Source organism: Gopherus evgoodei, chromosome 4, assembly GCF_007399415.2.
Source record: "Gopherus evgoodei ecotype Sinaloan lineage chromosome 4, rGopEvg1_v1.p, whole genome shotgun sequence".
Lineage (NCBI taxonomy): Eukaryota > Metazoa > Chordata > Testudines > Testudinidae > Gopherus > Gopherus evgoodei.
Window position 1 is genome coordinate 82,349,612 of NC_044325.1, and position 22,207 is coordinate 82,371,818.

General features: G+C 42.5%; 1 long non-coding RNA gene across 1 annotated transcript; it reads left to right on the forward strand.

Annotated features, from left to right (window-relative positions):
* The first annotated feature begins 451 nt into the window (after positions 1-451).
* On the forward strand, positions 452-15,230 carry LOC115649879. The gene is made up of 3 exons (XR_003999955.1): positions 452-464; positions 3,030-3,035; positions 15,159-15,230. It is a non-coding gene; the product is annotated as an uncharacterized LOC115649879 (long non-coding RNA).
* The last annotated feature ends 6,977 nt before the right edge of the window (positions 15,231-22,207 follow it).

The window sequence follows — 22,207 nt, forward strand, 5'->3', positions numbered from 1 at the left end:
ATATATCAGGGGGGTTAACGTTAGGGAGGGAGAGGAATTATTCAAGTTTAGTACTAATGTAGGCACGAGGACGAATGGGTATAAACTGGATATTAGGAAGTTTAGACTTGAAATTAGACGAAAGTTTCTAACCATTAGGGGAGTGAAGTTCTGGAACAGCCTTCCGAGGGAAGTAGTGGGGGCAAAAGACTTTCCTGGCTTTAAGACAAAGCTTGATAAGTATATGGAGGGAATGTTATGATAGGATCGTTAATTTGGGCAATTGATCTTGGATTACCACCAGATAGGTCTGCTCAATGGTCTGCGGGGAGATGTTGGATGGAATGGGAACTGAGTTATTGCAGAGAATTCCTTCTTGGGTGCTGGCTGGTGACTCTTGCCCACATGCTCAGGGTTTAGCTGATCGCCATATTTGGGGTCGGGAAGGAATTTTCCTCCAGGGCGGATTGGCAGGGGCCCTGGAGGTTTTTCGCCTTCCCCTGCAGCGTGGGGCATGGGTCGCTTGCTGGTGGTTTCTCTGCAGCTTGAGGTCTTCAAACCAATTTTGAGGATTTCAATAACTCGGTCCTGGGATAGGGGTTGTTATAAAATTGGATGGGTGGGGTTCTGTGGCCTGCCTTGTGCAGGGGGTTGGACTAGATGATCAGATTGGTCCCTTCTGACCTATGAGTCTGTGAGTCTATGAGCATCATTATCCCTGTTTGATTGATGGGTAAACTGAGGCACAGGCTTGGGAAAATGACTCAGCAAACCAGTAGCAGAGCTGGACATAGAACCCACACCTCATAAAGCCTAATCTGGTGTTCCATGCACTAGGCTATGGAATCTCCTGCTGGTTACAGTACAGATATGAACTTGGTTGAATCCAACAACCACTCAGCTGTGCAAAGACAATCTCCATCTTACAGTACTCAACCTGCTCTGTTCCTACCTCAATAAAAGTAGAGTCAGATAGGCATATAGAGTTATCAAGTATACTATCAAGCCCAGTCATGTCAGAGGGCCTGTCATAGTATCTTTCCCCAATCTGAACCTTAGAGTCCAAAAGTTGGGGTACTAGCATGAATTCCTCTAAGCTTAATTACCTGCTTAGATCTTATAAGCTGCCACCAATCAGGAATTCCAGTGCCTGATACACTCTGGTCCCCCCAAAAACCTTCCCTGGGGACCCAAGACCCAAATTCCTTGAGTCTCACAACAAAGGGGAATAAACCATTTCCCTTCCCCCTCCTTCCTCCCTCCCAGTTATTTCCTGCCCTGGGTACACCAGGAGATCACCATGATTCAAACTCCTTGAATCATCACACATAGAGGAATGTTACCTCCCCAGCCCTCCTCTTTTCCCTTCACCCAGAGGCAATACAGATTCAAACTCCGTGAATCTAAAACAAAGAGGAAATTCACCTTTCCCTTCTCCCCACCAATTCCCTGGTGAGTACAGACTCAGTTCCCTTGAGCCTCAACAAGGGGAAAAGTCAGACAAGTCTTAAAAGCAAAACTTTTAATAAAAAGAAAGAAAAAAGGTAAAAGTTATCTCTGCAATTTAGATGGTAAAAGTTACAGGGTCTGTCAGCTTATAGAAACTGGAGAAAAAACCTCCTCCAGCAGAAATATAATTTAAAATACTTTCAGCCAAATACACATTAGAACTTTACCAGCCAGATACACATTTGCAAATAAAGAAAAAACAATCAAAAAGACTAAACCGCCTTTCTACCTTTTGTACTTACTAAATTTGAAAAGAAGATTAGAGAGCCTGTAGGTACGTGTGGTTACTTTCAGAACCAAGAGAGAACAAAGCCAAACCCAAAAAACACAAAGGCTTCCCGCCACCGAGATTTGAAAGTATGCTGTCTCCTGATTGATCCCCTGGTCAGGTGTTTGGTTCCCTGTTTGTTAACCCTTTATAGATAAAAGACATTAACCCTTAACTATCTGTTTATGACAGGGCTATATTAGAACACATTGCTTCCCCTGACACTCTTAAAGCTGGCCAAAGATTTGTTTTGAAGTTCACACCTTAGATGACATTTTTCCTTAAAATTTCAAAGTTCCATTTTGCAAAAATGGTCATTTTCATTTCTTTCCATTATTGACCCTTTAGAGAGCTAAAGGGTCACACTTCAAAATGTGACATTTTCAAAGATAGTTAAGCTTTAGAAAAAGCTTCCAAGGCAAATTGTGGAATCTCTGTTACTGGAGGTTTTTGTCCCTGCCTGCAGGTATATGGGATTTTGGGGAGCAATTACCACACAGGTGGGGTGCCAATTAATTTCTTTATTAAAGGAAAAAGGAAGTGGTGGGAATTTAACAATGAAATGCGATGGGATGGGGTGTATAAGGTATTTACAATAGACAATGATAAGGGGGGGTTCTTATTGAACAGTGTAGGGAGTTTTAACAGTGGGGTACAGTAAGTGGGGTTCAGCACAATGGGATATAGTACAGTCAATAAGCAACTCAACTTTATAAAGGAACAACTCTAGATACAGTGTGGAATGCAAAATAAAATGGTAGCTTCTATATAAAAATGGTATACAAAGTATATTAGAAAAATTGGAGGCAACTAATGGGGTGTTATAACCACAAGTAAAATGTGAGTCACAGTGCAATAATACAATATGGGTGATAAGTAAAATTATGCAATGTAGAAAATTACTGACTTAATTTGTGAGGCTGTGATAGCAAGAGTGTACCTAAAATCTGGGTCGGGAGGGAGGAGGGGAGTGAGTGATTAGTGGTAACTAACTAGAGGAGAGTGCAGCTGCAAGCAGCGAGAGACTCTGAAGCCCTGTGGGGTGAAGCCCAGAGCAGCAGTCTTCAGGAGCCTGTGGGCTGGAGGTACGGGAGACAAGAGCAGCTGGAGTGCACTTAAGGGGAGTCTGGGAGCAGCAAGAAGGGAGGGCGCTGAACGTGTAAGCGATGGGAAGGCACGTGGAGAATGGGGGAGACGGCTGAGAGAAGAAGCAGGTTGCAGCAGCGGAGAGCACTTCAGGGAAGTTGCGGAGCAGCGGGGTGAAGACAAACAGAGCAGTGTGATGGTGATCTTCGGTAGGGGAGGGGCAGCGGAGGAGAGGGGGCACGAACACAGGGGATACAGGGAGAGGATGCAGAGAGGTGTAAAGAAGGGCTAGAGGGACACCCCCTCCAAAAAAAAGGAAAGAAGCGGCAAAGGGTTTGGGAAGTTATACAGGGGGTAGAGGGGTATACAGGAGCAGCAAGGGGTCACCACAGGGAGACACAGAGAAGTACACAGAAGGGGAGATTGTTTTTCCTCCGCTCCAGACAGGAGAAAGTTCAGGGAGAGATTGGGACAGCGGGAAGACGAATTCAAGCAGTAAAAACCTTCTTTATCCTCTAACTTTATTAAACTTATATAAATTACAAGCAGCTTATACAAAGTAATAAAACAGGTACAGAATACAACCAGGCAATGGTTTTTTAAAATCTATCTTAATCAACGACTAGGCAAAACAACAAATATCACAATTCTAAGCAAATGGTAACAAGCAACTATACGGAGCAACAAAACAGTAAATTATAACAAGGCAGGTGAAACTTACAAGCTCTGCAATCTTAGCAAACTATGATTTATTAATCTAAAAAGCAAAACCTACGGTGCACCTTATGCTATGGGGAAGTCACAGAGGGCAGAGTGGTATGTGCCCAGGATACAACTCCCAAGGCAGCCCCCAAGGAAGCCAAGGGATGGTGGCTGCAGCAGTGGATACAGCTGAAAGCAGGGAGCAGAGTTTAGCAGCTGGCACAAGCTTATTTTTAGCAGCAAAGCGCAGCGGAGTTTGAGAGGTTTTAAGACACAGACCAAGGCTTAGCTTGAGTCTGTGTGCTGGCGAAACAGAGCCAGCAGCTAAAGTAATAAAATAAAAGTAGGGAAAGTTTTACAGAGGGATTCTTACCAGTCCCCAAGGCAGCAGCAAAGGCAGAAGCAGCAGTAACATTAGAAGAAGCAAGGAGGGCTCGGTAAGGTCTTGATAATCAGGAGATATCTCAGGCAGCAATTCCTTCTTTGTGGGTTTTTTTTTTTAAACCGGGGGTATGCTCAAAAATAAAACGAGAGCGAAGAAAGGACCCCCCAAAACCCCTGGCTGATCAGACCAGGCAGCAATGCAGGAACCTTTCTGATGTTTGTTTCAAAAATGTCTGTTTTTAAAGGCAAACTTAGGCAGTTTCCCGCCAGTGATCCTGCTAGGCTCCCTGTGTCACAGGGGAGGAGGCACAGGGAAAAACTGCAGGTGAGCACAGAGACATGCCTGGGCAGAGTCCTGTGCAATAGGTGACTCAAAAGCACATGAGGCCTATGACTCATGCCCAGGATCTTAAAAACACAATAGTTCTTGCAGCTCTGGACATTGCCTGCCCTACACCAAGCCCACCTGCCCTAAACCAAGCCCAGGTTCAACAAAGTGATAACAGGACTAACCCTTTGAACAGGGCAGTGGTCCCACTTAGCACGCAGCACAAGTGGCCATCCCTTTGAGAAGGGCAATGGCTCTTGGTAAACAACTTAAGGGGCCCTCCCTTTGAGAAGGGCAGTGGCCCTGGTAAATGTTAAGATAAGTTCCTGTCTGCATCCTAAAAACTTGCCCATACCGGTATTGCCCTGGTCTCTTCTTTTGTCATTCAGTGTTAAACGCATTCTAAACTATATGCATTTCCTTACCTTTTGGGGGCGAAGCCAGACTTTTAGGCACCTGCTCCCCTACTTGGTGTAAACTTTGCTTGTACCAATCAGAAACTAACACACACAGTTTTTGGGCCCCGTCCCCTATGACACTTCTATGATGTCATAGTGGGTACTTTAGGCTGGACTGCCATGTGCAGGCAGAAGAGGAGAAAGAAAAACGAATCCTGTGTACCTTGTGCACACCCGTAACCGAGCCTGATCACCTCAAAGCCTCTCTCAGCTCACGTGTTTTAAGCAGAGTTTCTACGTTTGCCGGTCGTTATGAGTTGGTTTGTATTCGTAAGTATTGGTTATTACTAAATGCTGCATCTGTGTTTATAAATATTGTTTACTGCATCTTTGTTTATAAATATTGTTTGATAGTAAATACTTTAGCCATTGTATGTTTTAAGTTCCTTTAACCCTATTAGCTAATCATACGCTGCTCCCCTACCCCTTGTAACTATCCCCAATAAAACTTAAAATTAATTAATTGTAGTTGTGTGCGTGCCTGCAGTTTGCATCGTGACCCATACTCTCCTTGCATCCCTTAACTATACAGTCTATTGCCATGTGCAGCCTGGTAAATAATAGGTCTGCATTTTTCTTTCGCCCCTAAAAGTACGTGGCAATCTACAGTAAACAACTTAACAGCTAGGGAAGGGCGGCCACAGGAGGAGAACAAAAACAAAATGGAGTATGGGGACAGCTGTAAGAAACAAAATGGAATAGGGAGATAGCTATAACAGACAGTTTTTTAAGAACAGGTTGGACAAACACCTGTCAGGGATGGCCTAAGTATGCTTGGTCCTGTCTCAGTACAGGGATTGGACAAGATGACTCCTCCAGGTCCCTTCCAGCCCTACATTTCTAGGATTCTGTGATCTAATGGCTTTTAAAAACTTTGCTTTCTAAGCTTCTCAGGAAGTTTTTTTTTCTTTTTGAAGTGGAAAGAGGTATCTTGTGACACCTTTGGCTGTAGCATTGCTAGTGTTATGTAGGATTAAATGTAAAGCACAGTTTGTCAGTTTTAATCTGGAAGCACCTTTGCTGTTGTGGTATTTAGAAAAGGAGGATAGAATGCTATCTGTGTAAGGGCTTGTCTACATCAGAAAGTTGCAGCGCTGGTGAGGGAGTTACAGCGCTGCAACTTTGAAGGTGTACACATCTGCAGGGCATCACCAGCGCTGCAACTCCCTGTTTGCAGCGCTGGCCGTACTCCCGTTTTGTCTCGGGTGTAGAGGATCCAGCGCTGGTGATCCAGCGCTGGTAATCCAATGTAGACACTTACCAGCGCTTTTCTTGACCTCCGTGGAAGGAGGAAGCCTCTGGTAATCAAGCTGGTCTCACTTTCCCGGTTTGCTCTCTCGTTCCCGGAACCGCCGAGCAAGCGGTTCTCCTTCCCTGCGGTTTGCAGGGTGGCTCCGGGAACGCGAGAGCAAACCGCGGCGAAGCTGGTCTCCTTTCCCAGTTTGCTCTCTCGTTCCCCGAACTGCCGAGCAAGCAGTTCTCCTTCCCTGCGGTTTGCAGGGTGGCTCCGGGAACGCGAGAGCAAACCGCGGCGAAGCTGGTCTCCTTTCCCGGTTTGCTCTCTCGTTCCCGGAACCCCGAGCAAGCAGGTCTCCTTCCCTGCGGTTTGCAGGGTGGCTCCGGGAACGCGAGAGCAAACCGCGGTGAAGCTGGTCTCCTTTCCCGGTTTGCTCTCTCGTTCCCCGAACCGCCGAGCAAGCGGTTCTCCTTCCCTGCGGTTTGCAGGGTGGCTCCGGGAACGCGAGAGCAAACCGCGGCGAAGCTGGTCTCCTTTCCCGGTTTGCTCTCTCGTTCCCCGAACCGCCGAGCAAGCGGTTCTCCTTCCCTGCGGTTTGCAGGGTGGCTCCGGGAACGCGAGAGCAAACCGCGGCGAAGCTGGTCTCCTTCCCCGGCTTGCTCTCTCGTTCCCGGAACCCCGAGCAAGCAGGTCTCCTTGCCTGCGGTTTGCAGGGTGGCTCCGGGAACGCGAGAGCAAACCGCGGCGAAGCTGGTCTCCTTTCCCGGTTTGCTCTCTCGTTCCCCGAACCGCCGAGCAAGCGGTTCTCCTTCCCTGCGGTTTGCAGGGTGGCTCCGGGAACGCGAGAGCAAACCGCGGCGAAGCTGGTCTCCTTTCCCGGTTTGCTCTCGCGTTCCCGGAACCCCCCTTGAAGCCGCCCAACAGCGCTGCAGTGTGGCCACATCTAACACCACTTGCAGCGCTGGTTGCTGTAAGTGTGGCCACTCTGCAGCGCTGGCCCTATACAGCTGTACTAATACAGCTGTAACAACCAGCGCTGCCAAATTTTAGATGTAGACATGGCCTAATTCAGGTTTTCAAAGCCCAGAATCTCTCTCTCTCTCTGTAGCAGATCCTCAACTAGTGTAAATGGTCATAGCTTTCCTGGCTTCAAACAAAACTCCAAGTTATGTTATTTGCACCAGCTACTAATCTAGCCCTGTGTGTGTGAGAGAGAAAGAAAGAGAAATGTACAGTATTCATCTCTTTCAATGCATAGGCGATCACTATTCCTGCTGGGTAGTTCTTAATTTACATCTTCCTGCTGATCTCTGTCTCCTCCAGCATAGGTCCTTCCTTTTTCCAGTTTACTTTACATTGAGTCATACTGCTGATGCTAGGCACAAAGTTGCTCAGCTCCTTCGTCCTTGCCACAGCTGGCTTTGACATTGCTGAAAGTTTTAAGATCCTCGGTTTCTAACATTGCTGAGCCTGTTTTCTCTCTCTCCAAGGAGGGGAATCAGCTATGCTCAGAGAGTGCCGTTCATGGATTCAGAAGTTCTAAAAGCCTGTTTCTCTCTCTTTCTCCCTCCAGTTGCTATTTCTGAACCTTAATGTCATCAGAAGAATTGTCATATTTCTCTGAACTAAATAGACACACACAGTGCCTGCTTCTGCTCGATTACAGCAGTATAAATGAGGAATAACTATTGAAGTCAGTCAAATTTCACTAGTTTCAGGCTGTTGTGTGTGAACAGAGACTCACATCCACTGTAAACTGTTCTAACTTCCTGGGGTTTGACTGAATTGATAACTCAGATAACCACCACTAAGTCCATATGCACTATTTGATTACCCAGCTGTGCAAATGTTATCATTCTCCCTTTGAAAAGTTGCTGTATCACCATTTGTTTTTTTTTTTGTGACATTCAAAGCAGGCTAGAGGTGACGGTGCATTTTCTGCTGCATAGGGTCTTGCCATTTTTTTTTAGATTTGTCACATGATCTAGTGCAAGAGACACAGGCTATTTCTGAGTACAGATGAGCTAACTGCCTGCACAATAACTGAATTGATAATATTTAACTTAAAATTAAATCCTGCTGTTCTAAATATGACATAAGAAACCACAAAAAGAAACCAAAAACACTTTCCCTCTCATTTGTTGGCAAGGAGGAAGAGTGTGTGATGTATTTGATGTTAATCTCCTTCTCTGTTGTAGAGGAGGAACTTGTCAACACCTTCATCCCTTGCCAAGGGCCTGCAACCATCATGCATAGAAAATAGCACTTTTTAGCTGTCACAGAAAGCTCAAAATACACACAAAAAGTAGATGAGGGACTTGGGGAATAAGGACTGTAATTTATGTATTTTTCTTCTGTATTCTTCTTTCAGTAAAAAGGGTATGGCACAGATTTGCCATTATCTTTGTAAGCCATACATTCATTAGGGAATTCTATATTAATGCCATTAGATTTGCTGGCATCTCTCCACTGTGCCTGCTATGCTACCCTCAACTACTAATGTTCCGTTGAACATAAGAATATAAAAATGGCCATACTGGGTCAGACCAAAGGTCCATCCAGCCCAGTATCCTGTCTATCAACTGTGACCAATGCCAGGTGTCCCAGAGAGAGTGAACCTAACAGGTATTGATGAAGTGATCTCTCTCCTGCCATCCATCTCCATCCACTGACAAATGGACTTAACCTCCATGAATTTATCTAATTTCTCTTTTAAACTCTGTTATAGTCCTAGCCTTCACAATCTCCTCAGGCAAGGAGTTCCACAGGTTGACGTGCACTGTATGAACAAGAGTTTCCTTTTATTTGTTTTAAACATGCTGTCCATTAGTTTCATTTGGTTGTCCCTAGTTCTTATATTATGGGAACAAGTAAATAACTTTTCCTTATTCACTTTCTCCATACCACTCATGATTTTATATACCTTTATCATATCCCCCCTTAGTCTCCTCTTTTCCAAGCTGAAAAGTCCTAGCCTCTTTAATCTCTCCTCATATGGGACCTGTTCCAAACCCTTAGTTATTTTAGTTGCCCTTCTCTGAATCTTTTCTAATGCCAGTATATCTTTTTTGAGATGATGATACCGCGTCTGTACACAGTATTCAAGATGTGGGCATACCATGGATTTATATAGAAGCAATATGATATTCTCCATCCTATTCCTGACATCCTGTTTGCTTTTTTGACTGCCGCTGCACACTGCGTGGACATCTTCAAAAAACTATCCACAATGACTCCAAGATCTCTTTCCTGATTAGTTGTAGCTAAATTAGCCCCCGTCATATTGTATGTATAGTTGGGGTTATTTTTTCCAATGTGAATTACTTTACACTTATCCACATTCAATTTCATTTGCCATTTTGTTGCTCAATCACTAATTTTTGTGAGATCTTTTTGAAGTTATTCACAGTCTGCTTTGATCTTAACTATCTTGAGCAGTTTAGTATTGTCTGCAAACTTTGCCCTCTCACTGTTTACCCCTTTCTCCAGATCATTTATGAATAAATTGAATAAAATTGGTCCTAGGACTGACCCTTGAGAAACACCACTAGTTACCCCTCTTCATTTTGAAAATTTACCATTTATTCCTACCTTTTGTTCCCTGTGTTTTAACCAGTTCCCAGACCATGAAAGGATCTTCCCTCTTATCCCATGACAACTTAATTTACGTAAGAGCCTTTGGTAAGGGACCTTGTCAAAGGCTTTCTGGAAATCTAAGCACACTATGTCCACTGAATCCCTCTTGTCCACATGTTTGTTGACCCCTTCAAAGAACTCTAATAGATTAGTAAGACATGATTTCCCTTTATAGAAACCATGTTGACTTTTTCCCAACAATTAAAGTTCTTCTATGTCTCTGACAATTTTATTCTTTACTATTGTTTCAACTAATTTACCCAGTACTGACAGACTTATTCGTCTGTAATTTCCGGGATCACCTCTAGAGCCCTTTTTAAAAATTGGTGTTACATAGCTATCTTCCAGTCATTGGGTACAGAAGCTTATTTAAAGGACAGGTTACAAACCATAGTTAATAGTTCCGCAATTTCACATTTGAGTTCTTTCAGAACTCTTGGGTGAATGCCGTCTGGTCCCGGTGACTTGTTACTGTTAAGTTTGTCCATTAAATTTCAAAACCTCCTCTAGGGACACTTCAATCTGTGACAATTTCTCAGATTTGTCACCTACAAATGACAGCTTGGGTTTGGGAATCTCCCTAAGATCCTCAGCCATGAAGACTGAAGCAAAGAATTCATTTAGTTGCTCTGCAATTACTTTATCGTCTTTAAGTGCTCCTTTTGTATCTTGATCATCCAGGGGCCCCACTGGTTGTTTAGCAGGCTTACTGCTTCTGATGTACTTAATAAAATGTTTATTACCTTTTGAGTTTTTGGCCAGCTGCTCTTCAAACTCCTTTTTGGCTTTTCTTATTATATTTTTACACTTAATTTGGCAGTGTTTATGCTCCCATCTATTTATCTCACTAGGATTTGACTTCCACTTTTTAAAAGATGTCTTTTTATCTCTCACTGCTTCTTTTACATGGTTGTTAAGCCATAGTGGCTCTATTTCTAGTTATTTTACTGTGTTTTTTAATTTGAGGTATACATTTAAGTTGGGCCTCTATTATGGTGTCTTTGAAAAGTGTCCATGCAGCTTGCAGGGATTTCACTCTAGTCATTATACCTTTTAATTTCTGTTTAACTAACCTCCTCATTTTTGCATAGTTCCCCTTTCTGAAATTAAATGCCACTGTGTTGGGCTGTTGAGGTGTTCTTCCCACCACAGGAATGTTAAATGTTATTATATTATGGTCAATATTTCCAAGCAGTCCTGTTATAGTTACCTCTTGGACCAGATCCTGTGCTCCACTCAGGACTAAATTAAGAATTGTCTCTCTTCTTGTGAGTTCCTGTACCAGCTGCTCCAAGAACCAGTCATTTAAAATATTGAGAAATTTTGTCTCTGCATTTAATCCTGAGGGGACATGTATCCAGTCAACATGGGGATAATTGAAATTAAATTGAAATTGAAATTAAGGGGTAAGGAACTGTATAGTTCAGGGGATTGATAATGGATATGGAGCCTTCCACCTCACATTTTTCCAATTCATGTGGTATAGTTCCAGCCATTGGGGAAGACTGGTGAGGGGGAGCGGTATATGCCCTCCCCAACTTATTACTATACTAGGGATAATACTCTCACTGTGGCTTTTGGACTATTTCTGGTCCCTGTAATCCACAACCCTTTTTGTTGATGATTTCAGTATAGCATCAGTTTAGTATAGGCTTAATATTATTACAATTTGATACCTACTCAATGCCTAGGTGACACAAATGATGAACTGAGTTTGGATACATGTTTGTACCATAAACCACCACTACCAACGTGATGGCACAAATTTGCCTTTTCATAGGTCGTTGCAATGGAGAGGGAGCAAAGACTGAAGGACTAAATAGATTAAAAGGTTGAATCACTGTTACTCTTCTAGTGATGGTCCTTTCAAGTTCAAGCGAGACACTTCCGTGGGTAAAAATGCACTGCGAGTGACTGTGCTCTATCTGGTCTAAATATAAATAGAGGACTTCAGGCACTTATTCCAGAGTAAATAATAATTGAAAAACATTAGATCAGGGGTAGACAACCTATGGCACGTGTGCCAAAGGCAGCACGTGAGCTGATTTGCAGTGGGACTCACACTGCCTGGGTCCTGGCCACTGGTCCGGGGGTTCTGCATTTTAATTTAATTTTAAATGAAACTTCTTAAACATACTGAATATCTTATTTACTTTACATACAACAATAATTTAGTTATATAATATAGACATAAAAAGAGACCTTATAAAAACATTAAAATGTTTTACAGGGACGAAAACCTTAAATTAGAATGAATAAATGAAGACTTGGCGCACCACTTCTGAAAGGTTGCCAACCCCAGCATTAGATTATGCCTTGTACATTCAGCAACATAGCAAGTATGATGTACCTTAGAAGTTTTTTAAGGGTTTTTTTCCCCCATGCAGCCTTTTCTGTAATCTGGTTGGCGTTCTTATGCATTTGAACAGCTTCCTCCTTTTTTCAATCTTTATGATATTGTAAAATATATATTTTATATTATTCCCTAGGATTATTTGAAAACAATAGCAACCGTAGAATAAAGGTATAGATGGAAGGACCAAATGTTCATGCATTTCCACTGTCTCTTCTGAAGTGCATGTCTAGCATTGCTTAATAAATCCCAAGATCTATAATGCCTCAGAGTAGGGATGAAGCAAACTCTTTGGCGCTCAGGGAAATCAGGTTGTACAGGTCATGAACTATGTAGGTGCTGCAGGAAATAGTAGTGGTGATTCAGTAGGTGACAGTCCTCACTTTGAGTCCAATACACTATGGTAGGGGTCACTGTGCTGCTGGATATATTCTACAGGAGAGTTTTAAAGTGAGAAGCCCTGATCGCTTGTGGGTATTATAGGTCTCCTGGCATTTTCATGTGATTTCTACTTCTTACAGAAGCAGCTGAGATTATGAGTCCTGTGCTCAGGTCATTTGACAACACCACTCTGTCTCTAACAAACATGATGATACATTATACAGAATAGCAGCCTTAGTATACAGCGGACTAAGTGTTGCCACTGGAGGTAAATGTGGGGTATAGGAGCTGTATTCATAGATTTGAGGGCAAAATTTGGTTCAATATGGCAAAATGTTCTAGACAGAAATTCAGGAGAAAAGTGAGGCCTTTAAAAGAGAAAGCCCGACTACTCTTTGGTTCCAGCTGAGCTGTACTTGGCACAGGATCCCAGGGATGATGGCGAGGTACAAAGTGGTTTAATGCTACCTTTGCTCTCCCCAATTCATGGGGCCAGATTGGTCTCTGACTCAAGTTAAAACAGCCCAATTCACAAAGAAATATCCACAAACCATCTGTGGAATAACTTGTGCTACGAATGATGCAGCATTATGGTCTAGTGAAGCGAACACACTAGTAATAACCAGGATTCCTGGATTTTATTCCTGTTTCTGCTGCTGAAACAGTGAATGATCTTGGGCAAATAACTTAATTCTCTGTGCCATGGTTTACCCATCTATAAATTAGAGATTGGCCCAAACTGGAAAACTTACTTCTATTTGTAAACCAAGATCTGAATGCCCTGGAGTGAGGGAAAGATTATATTTGGATGAAACTATCACTCCCCTATATATTGGGTATGATAAATTACCTGTCTCAAAGTGTTGGCATTGGTTTTTGTAAAACAATTCAAGATTCTTGGATGAGAGGCACTATAGAAATATAGATTATATAAAGTGAATTTAGATTTCAGTATATGCAACATTTATTCATACAAACATGAATGTGGCTATTAGGGAACAGGTTTGTTTGTTTTTAAATGAAAAAGGGATTTACATTAACAATTTTGCACAGGAGCTTAATCTCCAACAGGCAGAAGGAGTACAAACTCCTTTGAAGCAAAGATAAGTAAGGGGAAATGTTTCTGGAAGGGTCAATAGTTTAACAATGTGAGAGATCTAGAGGCAACTTTTGAGCTCACTAGCCTACAGAGCTTGCCAGAGAACAGATGCTGCTTTCACAGCTTTGCATCCTAAACCCAAGGTGTTCAAGTTTGATGTCATTGACCCTGTGACTTTAAAAAGTAGACAAGTAGTCAGAAAAGGAGAGGAGTGCTCACAAAACCCCTTATTATTTTTCTAATGTAAACTAGCAATTTGTATTTCCTGACATCCATAACAATCCAGGTGATCTGTTGCACTGGAATGAGACTATCATACACAAATAGCAACACACTAATTAGGGTCAGAGCTCTTCAGATGTGTGAAGATTGTCACAAGCAAATGAAAGGTACAGTTTTGCAGAGGGGAGAAAAATCTCACATCTCTCTCACTGCCATGTGTGACTTTACTTATGGCCAAAGGTAGCTTCTGTCTCCTTTCCACTGTGTGAAATTGCACAGAGGGCATCAGGAAGAGAAGAAAGTTAATATTTAAATTTAACTTGTTGCTGACATCACTAGGTCCCGTTCTGAATTTTTTCTGCCTAATCAGCCACCTTTATTCTTCTAATAGGCTAGAACCTTGCAAAGACTTACACACACTTGAAAAGTGTGAATAGTCCTATTGAAGTTAATAGGACTACACATGTGCCTGAAGTTAAAACCGTGTGTAAGACTTGGTCTACACTATATTGTTAGGATGTGTCTTCACTTAAATTTGGCTCTCGCTGACTTAAGTACCTTGCTATGTCGATTTAATAATACCATCTCCCCAAGCAATGTAGAGTAATGATCAGTTCAGTTGGTGTCTACACACTCACAGTGTTACCTGTTACTTAAGTTGACTGTTCCTGGCCTCCAGAAGCTGTCCCACAATGCACCACACTGACCACTCTGGCCACCATTGTGAATTCTGCTGCCTAGGGGTCAGGTAGACAAGAAGTTTCCCCTCCCTTTTAAACCTCTGCAAATATTTGAAATTTCTTTTCCTGGTTGTCTGGCTTGGTGAGCACCCCTAACAGGTCATTCTTGAGTGTAACTGCACAGCTGACCATGCTGCAGACGTGCTCCTGTTTGGAGTGCACAGGAGATGTTGGATCTCCTGCACTTATGGGGAAAAGAGGCTGTGCAGGCACAGCTCTGATCCAGCTGTACAAACATGGACATCTATGAGCAGATTGCTCAGGAGATACAGGAGAAGAGCTATGACAGCGACCAACATCAGTGTTGCATGAAAGCCAGCAAGCTGCAGCAGACATACCGGAAGGCCAACAATTGATCCAAAGCTGAGCCACAGACCTGTCACTTTTAAAAAGATCAGCATGCCATCCTCAGCACCATGGATCCTTCCAAGGAGCCCTAGTCACATACCCCTACCATAAACAGTGAAGAGGAGGCGGTGGGTGAAAAGGAGAAGGAGTATGGGGGGAAGGTAACTGGGGGAATGCAGCTGCAAAGTGAGCCAGGACATGTTTTTGACTTCATCAAAGTCCTGCCAGTCAAGCACAAGCAAGCAATCTCTGATAAATATGCAGTTTGCTTTGAAGTTACAGGGATGGCAACCCAACAGTAATAGGACACATCTTTTGATTACTTATTTTTACTTGTGCTAGAAGAGATAGTAGAACAACCAAGAGAGATAGTGATGTCACCTGTTTTTTGTTCCCCTCTAAAGTTAGGCAGTGAGGTTCACAAAGAGTAGTTTATGTGCACTGGGATGTCCTGGGAATCCTCCATAGAGATCTCTATGAAACTTTCCTGGAGGTACTCTGTAATCCTCTGCTGAAGGTTTCCGGGAAGGGCTGCTTTATCTATTCCACCTTAGTAGGACATTTTCCCATGTCACTCCGTGATTACTTCAGCAGATACCATTGCAAACACAGGCTATCAGAATACAGGCCCAGGTTGCATTAGGATACCACCACCAGCAGCTGTGCTCTCTCTGTTACCCTCAGGAGTGAGATATCAGCTAAAATCATTACTTCATGTGGAAAATAGTGCTAGTATTCAGTTCCATTGCCCTGTGCAACTAGAATCATGCAACCAAGCTATTCCCTCCTCATTTCCCCAATCCCAGAGGGCCATACTCATCATGGCTGGTGCTATGACTGACACCATGCTCAATCAGTCCCAAGCAGAAGTGAGAATAAAGTGCTTACAACTTGCAGGAGCAAGGGGAGTGATTTCAGCATCTTAAGTTTCTATTTCCGTTGTGAATACACTGGCAATAGTGTCTGTGTTTTATCTACAGTTACTTCCACTGAAGCCTTTGAAGACTTCCCTTCCACACCTGGGAAACACCTGAGCCAGATAAAAAGGAGAGAGAAGAGAACTCGGGATCACATGTTCCGGAAGGTCCTGCAAGCCAGTGCTGCATCAGAGAACAAGCAGAAGGCCTGGCATATCCTTGTAGACAGCATAGATGAGGATAGAGTGGAGAGGAGAAAGGCACAGGAAAGAGAGATGGACATGTAGCAGAAGACACTTGCATATCTCAGACAGCAAAAAAATGCTGCAGACTCTGGTGGACCTGCAAGTTCAATATTCCCAGGCTTGCTTTTCTCTGCAGCCCATAAAGAATTCAACATCAGGACTGTGCTATACCACCCCTCAATATTTCATGTGGCATCAGTTGTAACTGCACTACCCATACCATTTGATACCACTTCACCGGGCAGGACATTAAACACAATCTCACAGCTTCACATAAACTGACCTGTGAAACCCACAGGTATGTGTACCTGATATGCAAATGACTGTTCTTTCCTCTTTGTAAGTTCTGGTCTCTTAATCTATTTAATTGTCTGGATTGTTTTAGAGAATAAAATTATATTTTTCGAACAAAATTCATCTATATTAGTTCATAGCATGTACTGACTGGTGCTGAATAAATCAGAAGTGACCAATTTCCTGTTACTGCACTGTTTCACACAATCCATAGCATCATCCACAAACACTAATAAGAGCATTGACCATGTTACATTCCCACATGCACAGCCATCACTACAAGATTCATACCAAGCTGTAAAAGAGCAAGGCCAAGTGGAGCATACTGCAGCCACACACACTACTCTGGCTCACTATAAAATGGTCTCTCAAAGCTACCCTGACCCTGTAGTGCTCCATGTTGAGCCCTTTTAATAGTCCACAATCTAGCTGCTCAAATTCAGCAGACAGCTACTCCATGTCCACCCTCCACCCAAAGGAAACTTCCCCCTTTGTTTAACAGATATTATACAGGATACAGCAGGCAGCTATCACCTTTGGGATATTGTTCTCACTGAGGTCCAATCTTGTAAGTAGGCAATGCCAGCAACTCTTCAAACAACCAAAGGCTCATTCAACTGTCATTCTGCACCTGCTGAGCCTGTCGTTGAAGAGCTCCTTGGTGCTGTTGAGGTGACCGGTGTAAAGCTTCATAAGCCATGGGAGAAAAGGGTAATCTGGGGAGCCCAGGATCATTATTGGTATTTCAATATTCCTAATGGTAATCCACAGGTCTGGAAAGAAAACCCCTGCTGGAATTTTGTGAACAGTCCTGTGTTTTTAAAGATGTGCATGTCATGTGCCTTCCCTGACCAGCCGACACCGATGTCAGTAAAGCATCCCAGTGATCAATCAGCATTTGCATATCCATAGAAAGGTAGCCCTTTCTGCTCATGTACTCTGGCAAGGTGGTCTGGTGCCAAAATAGGGATATGCAAGCCATCTACCACCCCACTGCAGTTTGGGAACCCTAGTGCTGCAAAACCATCCGGTATGTTCTAAAAATTGTCCTGAGAATCACAGTCCTGCATAGCAGGTGATTAATGGCCCTGCACACTTGCATGACAAACGGCCTTTAGGGTAGATTTCTTGACTTCAAATTGATTCCTGACTGTCCGATAAAAATTTAGTGCTGCAAGTTTCCAGAGTGCCATTGCCACTCTTCTCAATGGTCAGTGACGTTCTCATTTTGGTGTCTCTGCACTGGAGAGCTGGGGTGACTTCGGCACACAGACCCAGGAATGTGGCTTTGTGCCTCAGAAAGTTCTGCAGCCATTGTCTGTCATCCCAAACCTGCTTGACAACATAGTCCCACTAGTCTGTGCTTGTTTCTCAGGCCCAGAACTGGTATTTCACCACTTCCAGCTACTCTGTGATTTCCACCAACAACCTTGAATTGTTTCTTTCTGTGACAGCAATCTAAACTCCAGGGAATCATATTTGCAGCTCTGAAAATACTGCAATGTTCATGACAATAGTACAGAGCTGTGCTTCTGTCAGAGATAATGAGTATTGAGGAGCGACATGCAGATTTATGGGATTTTGACAAGAAGGGACAAAAATTATGAGATGCAAATGGAATTATGAGACATTGTTCTCATGCTCCCAGTCACCTCTGTGCAATTGTAACACTGACAGCTCCCAGTTGTTGGACAAGTAGGATGGAACCTGGGACCTCTAGAGCTAAATGCATGTGCCTCTACTGCCTGAGCTAAAAGCCATATTCCTGTTAGCTAAGACTGTAGGGCAGACTCATTAACCTTGGTCTCTAAGAAGTCTCAGTGACACTAGATGAGACCGAGCACCACACCAAGAAGGTGTAGGGGTTACACAACTTGTTTCAGCCCCATTGCAAAATCATCCCAAAAGACCCTGCGCTGAACCTAACATAACTTAGGCCAATATAAATTTGTAGTGCTGACATAGCCTAAGTCATTACAGGATTGTTCCTATATTGAGATGACTTAGAATGGGAAATTGACAGCAGGAGCATCAGAAATATATAGGTCAAGATTCACTGAGAGTTGGCTCAGAGAGGTGTAGATTTCATTTCTCCCCAGCATCCTGCAGCCGCTGCTGCCAGGTAGAGAGTGGTACTGTTTTCCTCCCTGGCAGCTTCTGCTGCAAATGGCAGTACAGCTTTAGTTTACGACTAGGGCTCCACAGTAGACATGAAATAACAATATCACAATTTTATAATTATGGCTTTCAAGTTGAAGGATCCAAAAGCCTTTTATAAACAGGACCATTTCACTAACACTGAAATACAGGAACCTTTGATATGGAGCATGTTTGTTTAGCAGCATGCACAAATACCACCAAGCATCTTAGGAAAGCAAGTGAAAAGTATTCTATGTAATTAAATGCCTCTCCAAGTACCAAGCTGGGCAGTTGCCTCTCTCGTGCCATCTACAGAAGTATTAGCACTGTTTCCTAAAGGAGCTGGGTTTCCATCAGAGTTTCCCCATACAAATTGGCCCAGCCACCCTCAGCTCGTCATATTTAAAGAGACCTCAACTCCTGTGTTTGGCATGTAATGAGCACTGTTGCTAATTAACTGATTTACACAGGGCCAGTCTATGAAGGGCCCACGCACATTTACTATATCAATACTATGCATAATGTGTAACAACAAATGGTATAACCAAGATATTGTATAGATTGTGACAGTGAAGATCAATAAAGCATCAGCATTAGTCTAACTCTGTTTCTACTGAAGTCACTGGTAAACTTCCCATTGACATTAATTAGAAACAGAGATAAGAAAAAGTGCATGCATCTGTTTCCTGTCTATGAAGGTAAGATTCCCTGGTCAATTCATACAAGACTTTCCAACATTTTCTGCAATGTTCAGCAACTTTTCTATAGCTAGTACCATTGTTTTATAATCATTAGTGACTTTTCACTGGCAGTCCTGGCATCTGTGATGAAAAAAATCATGTTAAGATTTTAGGACTATTATATGGTCAATACACTACTTCTTGGGTGCCAAAGAAAAGCCTAGAGAAGAAGAAACATAGTTATCCTGACAGATTGTCAAGCAAAGGGTTTTTTTTTTCCTCCCCTTCTAAAAACTCTCTATAGCAAATGAGAAAAGGAACAAGAGATGTTAAAACGGAAGTCATATTTAGAACTTTGCATTTCAAATGCTTTGACTCCCTCCTTCTCTATGTACCATGGTAATAAGCAGGCTGAAGTCTCTGTATTCCAAACCCCAAACACTGATTAACACAGTTTCATGTTGGGTACTGACAAGGTCATGTTAACACCTTTAACTCTTTGAACCCTTCATTCCATCTAAATTAATACACAGGCTACAGCTATACCTTTGATGCAGTCTTCTTTGTTTCAAAAGAATGTAGAAAGTCCAATTTCCTGAACATAGGAAGACCCAAACAGGAGATGGTGCTTCTACTCACAAACCCAAGCCTCTGAGTTAGCACCAGACCCCAAAGTCCAATCTATAGGGTTCTGAGATGGACTATACACACTGTGTTTGTCTAAAGCCTCCTTCTCTGCTTTTTTTTCCTCTCTCTCTCTCACTCACACACAGACACCTATCTATTCAATCAATACCTGACAAAACCACTTCCTTAAATAGGTCAGCTTTCCTGGATGGTCTTCGATGTGCCTTTGTTTTGGGCAAAGACTGCTATTATTTCATAAAACTAGCTTAACTTTCTCTACTATTTTAAATGAAGCATGATGTTTAGTTTATGCCCACTACTTTCCATGAGCTTTAAACCAACCTGTAACAACAGTTATATCCCTATCGTCAGTCTTCCATTATATTCTCCTGTTTTACTGTGTACCTTGAATAATGCAAACACTGGGTTTGACCACACATACATATCCAATATATATCCAAGACTACTGATATATTTATATATTTCAGTGAGTGCCACAGTTTATGTTTTTATGACACACCATTATTTAGGATTATTTAGTTTAAAGAGAACTGTAAAGAACTTCAGAATCATCTAATAAAACTGTGCAACATTTTTGCTAGCTAGCAAATAAAATAAATTGTGGACAGATGTGGCATAACATCAGTCAGATAGAACAATTCAGACTAAACTTGGTAGTTCTCTTTAAACTAAATAGGAAATTCTATGGTAAAGTCCAATGATGCAGATCAGTATTTTTTTTAATAACGCATACTGTACTTAAATATAATGCTGATTCTGAATTAAGATCCAGGCATCATTGTGGATAGCCCAGAAAGGACTTCAGCTTAAGGTCACTAGCAACTAAAAAGATAAGTAAGATGTTAGGGTGTGAGATGGACTATATACCTCATGTTGTTAAATAAAGGATTAACAAGAGTCAGAGGGTCAAATTAGCCTACCAGTTTATACCTGGGGGCAGGCCCAACTTAGTATCAGGCCTAGCTGAGATGGAGGAGGGGGACCAATAAAGACAGAATTGAAGCAAACTAGAGAAAGATCTGGGGTCTGCTAGAGAACCTGAGGAAGTTACTTAGTAGTAGGCTGATAGGAAGCTGTATAAGGAGACAGTAGAATGTCTGTAGCTATGCAAAAGACAAAGATAGATAGGGGAAAGGTAGGAACAGTCCAGGGAAGTGGCAAGGAATTGTAAGGGAGTGGGCCTGAGCTGCATAATACAGGGTCCCTGAGCTGGAAACCTAGAGGAGAGGAGGGATTAGGTTCTCTCCTTCCTCAGCAAGAGAGGAAATAGAAACCTTGAGATTAAAAGAGGCAAAGAGAGAGGCAAGTTTCAAAGAGGGTGGAAGGGATGCTGAAAACCTAGTAATAATGCTATTAGGATTGGGTGTTTTTTTCTGTTTGTCCTTTTCTCTTTCCCTTGAAAGGGCCCAAAAGTGAAGGGTGATCTGACTGGAGAGGTGGGCTACAAAAGATTCAGATGGCAGCAAAACCAGATAGGGAGGTAGGGTGTTCAAGTGGAAGAACTTTTGCAATACAACACGTCTTGGTTTAAGGGGATGCTCTAAGGGTGAGTTCTCCCTACTAAAGGGTGCATTGGTGTAAAGAACAGTGTTTAAAATGTGATTATCTAAATTATAGCTACACCCTCACCTTGGTTACCCTGTTCAACTTTCATCACCTCATAAAACATAGGATCTGTAAGGCAATGGAGAAAAAAGAACATAGCAAGGATTTTCCTAGGAGGAACAATCAGCTAAAGGGCTCAGTCATCAGTTGTCATGCTCATGCAGCCTTGGTGGGAGAAGCAAAGGTTTATTCTAAGCCATATTTCAAGCTCTCCTGATCCTGAGATGAGGCAGAAGAATCATAAAGTTAGTGATGGAAAAGGACATGATAGGCCTGGATTGTTCCATACTCTCTGGTTTCATAGACAGTGGGTGAAATTCATTCCTGTGCAGAGAGTCATGAACGTAAAACATAAAATAAAACTTCAATGAGATTTCAGTGATGCATAGGCCTTGTCTTAGACCTCCTTACAGGAGTGAGTTTCACCACAGATGAAAAGAGGATTTCACAGGTATTCTACTATAGTTACAAAGATTAAAAGAAATTGATCAGGTCTACTCTCTCACCTGTGAAACTAAAATGGCTTGTTTCTTTTTGCAGAAGTAACACATCAGATTGTTCCCTTTAATTTCCATGGACATTCCAGGAAGTAACAAGTTCTTCTTGTTTTAAACCATTCCTTGAGGTTTTGTCACTGTTTGGGACTCAGCTGCACATAATGGGTCAGCCAGCATACGGCCTTCAACCTGAAAGTAGCCCTTGTTTAGAAACAACAAAGTCACTATGGCTAATTTTAATCACTTTGGAGAAGATCTGAAATCCTATCACTGCAACTAGCTTTGCAAAGAAAGAAATCAGCAGATGACTGAATGGAATTGTAGATGGTGATTTAAGACTTTTACCCATAGCTAGCATTTGCATGTTCATAAAAATGAAACAGGAAAATTATCCAGGTCAATACAAGGCAGGCAAACCACACAGTGGAAATTGTAATAAACACATATCACCT